This window comes from Triticum aestivum, chromosome 3B (assembly GCF_018294505.1).
Source record: "Triticum aestivum cultivar Chinese Spring chromosome 3B, IWGSC CS RefSeq v2.1, whole genome shotgun sequence".
Classification (NCBI taxonomy): domain Eukaryota; kingdom Viridiplantae; phylum Streptophyta; class Magnoliopsida; order Poales; family Poaceae; genus Triticum; species Triticum aestivum.
This window is the reverse complement of record NC_057801.1, coordinates 767,497,826-767,505,111: the sequence shown is the minus strand read 5'-3', so window position 1 is coordinate 767,505,111 and position 7,286 is coordinate 767,497,826. Positions and strand designations below refer to the sequence as shown.

Below are 7,286 nucleotides of genomic sequence, written 5' to 3'. Positions count from 1 at the left end.
GGTACTATATACAAGTAGAGAAAATAATACTGACACTAGTTTCTTGGCAACATCACGTGATCTAGTACTTGGATTTGTAGAATAAAACATACATCAGATTATAAAAGGCTCTATGCCTTAATTTGATATGCAGCAGGCTTCTCTAACCTGAACTTGTACCCTCAACTAAATCATTGATGGATGGATCAAATCTATACTAGAAAATTTAATACTGAAGTAAGGTAGCCATGTGCCCATGTACTAGTGCTAACCACCTTCCAGGCTTGCTCAATTTCTTGCTGGAGATTAAAGAAGCGAGGGCTCCAAGGCCAGCTAGAAGGAAGCAAAGCATTCGTAGGAGCAGCGCCTCTAGCACTTTGGGGATGGTGCGGCAAGTACCCACAAAGCCAGATCTCAAGGGGATAACCAGATAACTACCTTGGCCGGTTCTTCTTGGACAGCAACAATCTTCTAATTCTTGCAGGGAGGTCGCTTCTTCCGAGCATCGCTGGTGACAGCCATGGTGGCTGACGGCGGCGCCGCTGGGGCGGAAATGGAGAAGGTGAATGGTTGCTCTGGTCCGGCAGTGGGGGAGTTGGAAGGCGGCGCTGGTACAGCCGTGGGGGAGGTGGACCGTGGCCCTGGTGCAGTTGTGGGAAAGGTGGACGGCGGCGCTGGTGCAGCTAGGATGGAGGTGGAAGGCGGCGCTGCGGCGTCCATGGAGATGATGGATGTGGGCGTTGCGGCTTCTATGGGGTAGGTGGACGGCGTCGCTAGATCGGCCATTGGGAAGGTGGACGACAACGCTAAGCCGGCCATGGGGAAGCGGCGGCAGCAGCGGCGGCGGCGGCGTGCCCTATCCTAGTAGCATCGTAAGAAGAGGGGAACGAGGAAGACAGGAACGTGGAATTAAGTGGGTCATATGTGGAAAACGTGGGTCAGCCCACTTAGCCCACTTTCTAAGACAGATTATGCGGGCGTCCACGAGCACAAATTAAGTGGGTTTTTACGCGGGCGCCGTGGACGGCCCGTGTCCACTTGCAGCCTGATCCGCGGGCGTCACCGAGTTCCGCGTCAAACCCTAACTTCCTCCGTCGCTGCAAGAGGGGAGTAGGTTTTGGGGGAAAAACTCGTAGCAATCGGGTGATGGCACGCGACGTCTCTATTGACCAATCTCTGGCTCGTGTAACATTATCTGATTGGTGTCGTTTGAACGTTTTGAACACCTTACTCTGTACTTTCAAACAGTTGTGTAATATATTTTCAAAGAGAAAACCTTTTTTTTGCAATCTCTAGGAAAAATCCTTTTTTCGGTGCAAAGAAGAAAAGAAATGTTGTACTCGGTGATCTCCTTGGTTCACAAGTTTTTGTTTGTTTGAGAAACTCCTTCGTTCACAAGTGATCTCACGGTCAAAACAGAGAAGTTCAGAGTGATCTGCTTCTGGGCTAAGCCCAGCCCGGTCCCAGAGTTCTCTCCTCCTCACACAACCTGGGTCGTGCCCATTTCTACCCCCCTCCCCTCCGCCGCCACCCGCACTACTCGAGGACGAGCTCCCAGCCGGCGACCATGGCGGAGGTGGCCGTGGCAGGAGAAGCGACGCCTCTCCTCCCGGGCCTCCTAGACGATGTCGTCATCTGAGAGATCCTCGTCCGCCTCGACCCCAAATCCCTCCTCCGCTGCCGCACCGTCCGCCGCGCCTGGCGCCGCGTCACCTCCACTCGCCGCTTCCTCCTCGCCCACCACGCCCGCCAGCCCGCCTTCCCTATTGTGGACGGCGACCAGTTAGTCCTCGGCGTCCACCACCACGACATCCTCGCCTTCGACCACCGGACCGCCGCTAACGCCCAGCTCCATACCGTCGCCAGCCTTGACCAGGACTTCTGTCTGAAGGCCTGGGCCATCGTGGGACTTCACTGCCTTCGGGATGTACCTCCACCGAGTCACCGACCCACCAGCGAGTACCGCCTGTTACTGCGACGGCGGAGCAACATGGAATCGCCTGAAGAGCAAATTGGCTGCTATGTCTTTCCATTAGGCTCCGAACAGCCACCGAGGTACATTGGGTGGCCGGACATAGAGTCAAAGGTCTTCAGCTTACCTATTGAGCTGCGTGATAACCTGCATTGGTATCCATATTATCATCTGAGTGAAAGCGAACAATTGCAGAGTGAAGGCAAACCTGTAATAATACTTGACACGGTAGCTGAGTCGTTCCGGCAGATGCATGCTCCAATTGTGCCCACCAAGTCATATATCTTTGAGATGGATGACACGCTTGGCATCTATTGCAATGACGATTACAAGAACACTTTTAGTATATGGGTGCTGCAGAACTATGAAAGCGAGTCTTGGGACTCAAAGTACCGAATCAGATTGCCTGTTGAAGAAATCAGGGGACAGTTTGAAGGTTGTGATGACTATTGGGATGTTAACCTTTGGGATGTGGATGTTGTTTCGGGGGATGGTGGCGTGGTCTTGCTGGTCAATTTTGGTGGGTGGGTGCTTCACATCGGCACTGATGGCAAATTGATTGACAGTTTCTATAGTTGTCACATGGGCCTCCATATTTATGAATGTCGGCTCAAACAAAGTCTTGTTCAGCATGCATTTTTTCCGGCTCTAGAAGGTTATGTTGTGAACGCTTCCCCTTTCTTCTGATGGCTGTTGAGTGAGATGGTGCTTCTCAACAGGCTAGCTGTCGTTTTTTTATGAGTTGCAATATCTATGAATTGGATCAACTATGAGGCAGCTTTTTTTTTTTAGAAAAGGAGGATGACCCCCGGCCTCTGCATCTGGGAGATGCATGCGGCCATTTTATTGATTATTCTCGAGGACCTTACAAAGTATTACAACAATATGCCTGAATCCGCCATCTTGGCATCATATGCCACTATTTCTATCCATATGATGAAGGGGCGCTAGCTGGGCCAAATACCCAGTCCACTCACCTAAGCCTATCATCAAAAGCCATAAGCCCCAGCCGAGCCACATACCTAGTCTCGGGCATAAACTGGTCTGACGCACTCACATGTGTCGTCGCCGCCATCTTTCACTGGTCTGTCTTCAGAGCAGATATTGAGGTTTCTACCTTGTCAGGCCACTCTGCCATCGACGCCACCATGACGTCAGACAGCAACCCCCTCCTGCGCGAGTCCAGCACCGCGCATCGGGCGCCGAGTCTCCACTGCACCACGCCGTCGAGATCCGCCGTCACCAATGTGCAGGATGAAGCACCGCTCCACCAGAAAAGCCGCCCACTGGTCCCTCGAACCCGTGTACGCCTCCAAGAATGACGCCCCCAAGGAGGAAACGACACCAACGCGTCGCCGTCATCTGATCTACTGATCTGGGGTTTCCCCCGGAGGTAGCGGATAGAGGTCTGGAGCTTCTCCACGGCGATGCCTTCAAGAAGGTAATGACACAAAAGAGTGCCGCCAACGCCGGTCTTGGCATCAAGCCGAGAACTAGGTTTTCACCCGGATCCGCTGAAGGAACCTCCATCAAGCATCGTGTGCACGGGTCGCCACCGCGTCGCCACCACCACACCGGGGCCCCAACGCAACTGCCAGCATGACCACCGTGCCTAGCAGCCGTGGAGGCCCGGCGTCACCACGCCCGCCGGCAGCCACGCTCGGATCTCGACCGGCCAGATCCAGATCCGGAGAAGGGGATCAGGACGGAACCGAGACCTCCGGCCGCCGCAGCCGCAGGCAACACCACCGGACGGAGCTCCATCACCCCCACAACCAACACACCATGCCGCCGCCGCGCCCTCGCAGCACCACGCCACCAAGCACCGCCGCCGACAGAGCACCGCGCCATGGTCAGAGGGCGGGGAGCCACGCCGAGGAGAGGCCCCGCCGCCGCCGGCCGTGCCCGAGCTTTGCCCGGCAGTAGCCCTTGGCGGCGGCGAGGGGGAGGGGAGGAAAGGAGGTCGGCCGGTGGCTGGGATCTGGATTCCCCCCGTGTCGCCTCGAGGAGGGACGCGGGGGTCGGGGGTCCAACTATGAGGCAGCTGGCCTCTTCTTTTTTGTAAGTTATGATTGTAAGCTCTGAATGTTAATTGCTTGTCTTCCTCTCGGCTGAAGTGAAGTAATGTTGATCTGCTTTTGGAGTATTTGCCAGCTGTTACTTTGCTAGCGGTGTTCTTAGTTCTTAGCACCCTATTTCTTGGATTGAAAATTTGGCATTACCATTTTTTATCTAGTTGTCTTCTTAATAGTCAATATTTAGGGTGTTTCTCGTTTCTACCCTTTGTTGAAGCTGACGATGAACCTAGGCAGATTCTTTGTTGAGTCGCAAGCTACATCTGATATTTTTAGAAGACCTTAGAGTACTAGTAGTTAAATTAAATGGCTGCCTCATAGTCAACTGCTCAATGAAAAGTTCTGTCACAATTCATTTTTCTTGATGCATCCATTGCAGTGTAGTAGTTGGAACACTGACCAGTGGGTAAGAGTTGCAGGTGATTAATGGAATGGAAGGTGAGTGCACATCTACTAGTTCTCACAGTACACCTATACATTCTTCACCTAGTTATATATCTCTTGGAGATAATTGTATGCAGCAGGCTTAACTAGTTACCTGACACTGATGTTATTTCAGTGGCTGAATGCAATTATCAGGGCTTTACTCTACTTTGTACCTTGTTGGTGACTTTCACAAGCCAGCATTCGAAATTAGATACAAATTCATAGCTTGATACCAACCAAATTAGATACAAACTAACATGCTGTAAAAACTTCACTGAGGGGAAGAAACCATTCCAAGGTTAATTGATTAGTCTACAGGTGCAGCAAGCACTTTGGACGGTTCTGTACAATGTACTGTTCTATACAGGTAAGCTACTGGTACTGGTAATAACCTGGCTGTGTTCAAAAATCAAAACCATCTGAACAATGTAGTAATCAATGTATTTTTCAGATAAGTCGACCAATGGTCTGTAGATCAAAAACATATGGTGCCAAGAGCAGCAGATTTTTAACGACGAGATAGATCTGGAACGCAAGATAAATATGGAAATCTAACACAACATAAATATGGAATTGCCGCCTAATTTTTTATGTTCAAGACTTAACATGAAAGATCATTATATCTTATGAAACTGCAGTGAATGACCCTCATGGTAATTGGCAAGACACGAGGGGGATGTAACATGCAGGGGTTATGGTCTGGAGGAAGACAGTTTTAGTTTGTTCTGCTTCTTCCTTGTAAGTTTAAGGCTAAAACCCATTTTCAGCCTGCTCTCTTCCCTCAGCTTTAGTACTCCCTCTGATCCAAATTAATTGACGCAGCCTCTATACAATGTAAAATGGACATTGTATAGAGGCTGAGTCATTTAATTAGGATCGGAGGGAGTATCATCTTTTCAACCTACAGAAACAGAAGCATAATATTGTTTCATGTCAGAGGGTGTTTAAATGCAAGCAATCTGAGATAATAAGAGAATGTAAGCTCCACTGTCTCATGAGGACGTGCTTTGCGGCTCACTGTTGATGCTAAGAACTTAAGATGTACTTTGCATATATAAGTTCCTGACACAATTTGTAGCTGCTGTTTCTAGATTCAGATGTTCATGTATTTTTGTCGGACTAGTGTTTGACTGGTGCAGGTCATATCTTGTTTTTTGTACAATGAACATAATAGTGCAGGTGCAGTTGAACACCCTGATTGCATTTAAGAATAAGAACTCAAACTTGTACTCTTTATGCAAGACAAGAGTAGGCAGAGGGTTCAGAATAGGTGTTGGAACATAGACCCGACAGGTGATCGTTGGAACTACTGGGTGAGAGTCAAGACTCACAGGTGAACGTTGGAACAGCAGGTGCTCACAGCTACTTATTCTCACCCTACATCTATAAATATTCACCTCCAACTTCTGCACCAACTATTATATTGTGTCGTGGTTGAGTTCTTGATGTGAAGCTTTAGTCTGTATTAACCAGTTGTTTCTGTGTTGGTGGAATGGATCCTCATGAGCCTGGAGGACCAGGTTGGGGTGGCTCTGGCCCTGGTTCTTGGGGGCCTTGGTTTGGTGGCTTTTTCGCATCCTGGTAAGTTGAAACCTCAGCTACGAACAGAAATTTAAACTATGCATTTTTGCCAGCAAATTATCAATTTATTACCAAGTTAACATCTCGAAAAGAAAACAGAAAGCAATTCATTCAGTTTGATGGTTAGTGGTTTAGGGGTCAACTAAATCAAATTGCAATATATAGTTGCGGAGCATACATTAGTCGTTTAGCTTTCTTCCTTTTAAATTTTTTTTCTGTTTGAAACAGATAGCTTTTATTCTCTGAAAACTCATGAAGAATACTTCTTGTGCAGCTTCTACCTCCTTTGTTGTTGCTGCCTGCTCCAAGATTGCTGTGGCCCGTTGTTTGGACCCCCAGGCCCAGGCGGCTCACCACCACCACCCTTTTGATAGCAGTCCAACATATCCACCACAAGGAATGATGCACCGAGTTACAATTATTGGCCTAAATGTTAGCTGAAGAGCTTACTTTGGTGAACATTCTGGCTGTTGGGAGTGTCTCTTGCTACTACAGTATGCTCACTAGTGAAAACAGATGTCCTGTTACTACTGTATCTGTTGGAGATCATTGTATGGTCTTACCTAGTTACCTGGTACTGATGTTATTTTAGTGATGACAAGATACAATTATCGGACACAATATGCTGCTGTTGTTACCTGGTTTTTGTAGATTCAGTTCTCAACATAATTTTTGCCGGGCAGGTGCTCTACTTTTACTGCACAGGAAAATGAACGTTTTTACTTTGTTCGACACATTTTTTACTCTACTATAAACAACCTTTTTTGTTTAGCGTGTACTGTGTACATGCTAGCTAGGGTTGTTTTTTTAGAGAAAAGGCGTCGGCCGAGCCCGAGAAGAGCTCGAACCTAACCCGACTTTGAATTAACAAAGCCATCAACCAGCCAGGGTTACAAAGACACTACGAGCAGATGAAATGCAAAGCAAAGCAGATGAAATGCAAAGCAAAGCAGAAAGGAAGATACAAGGCACTAGGTAGAACATCACAAAGGCAACAACAGAAACACTGATGCCGACGGCCAGCACTACGTCTACACCAACTAGCCAACTAAGAACACGGAAGGAGGGCCACACCGAGCAAGTATCGAGCCCTGACTGCATCCACAAGCCAAACATGGGCAACACTTGAGCTGTCTCCACCGTCGCAAAGGGACGCTACCCTTTCACCCAGGCTCGATGGGTGCCGCACCGGCGAACGGCAGAGTGGCTACCACAAAGCCCAACTCAAGGTGTCCAGCTGCCATAGGAGAAGC

At 48.9% G+C, this 7,286-nt stretch overlaps 1 long non-coding RNA gene across 1 annotated transcript; it reads left to right on the top strand.

The window, feature by feature from the left end:
- Positions 1-5,886: 5,886 nt before the first annotated feature.
- Positions 5,887-6,654, top strand: LOC123066446 (uncharacterized). The gene is made up of 2 exons (XR_006431343.1): positions 5,887-6,033; positions 6,308-6,654. It is a non-coding gene; the product is annotated as an uncharacterized lncRNA (long non-coding RNA).
- Positions 6,655-7,286: the final 632 nt, after the last annotated feature.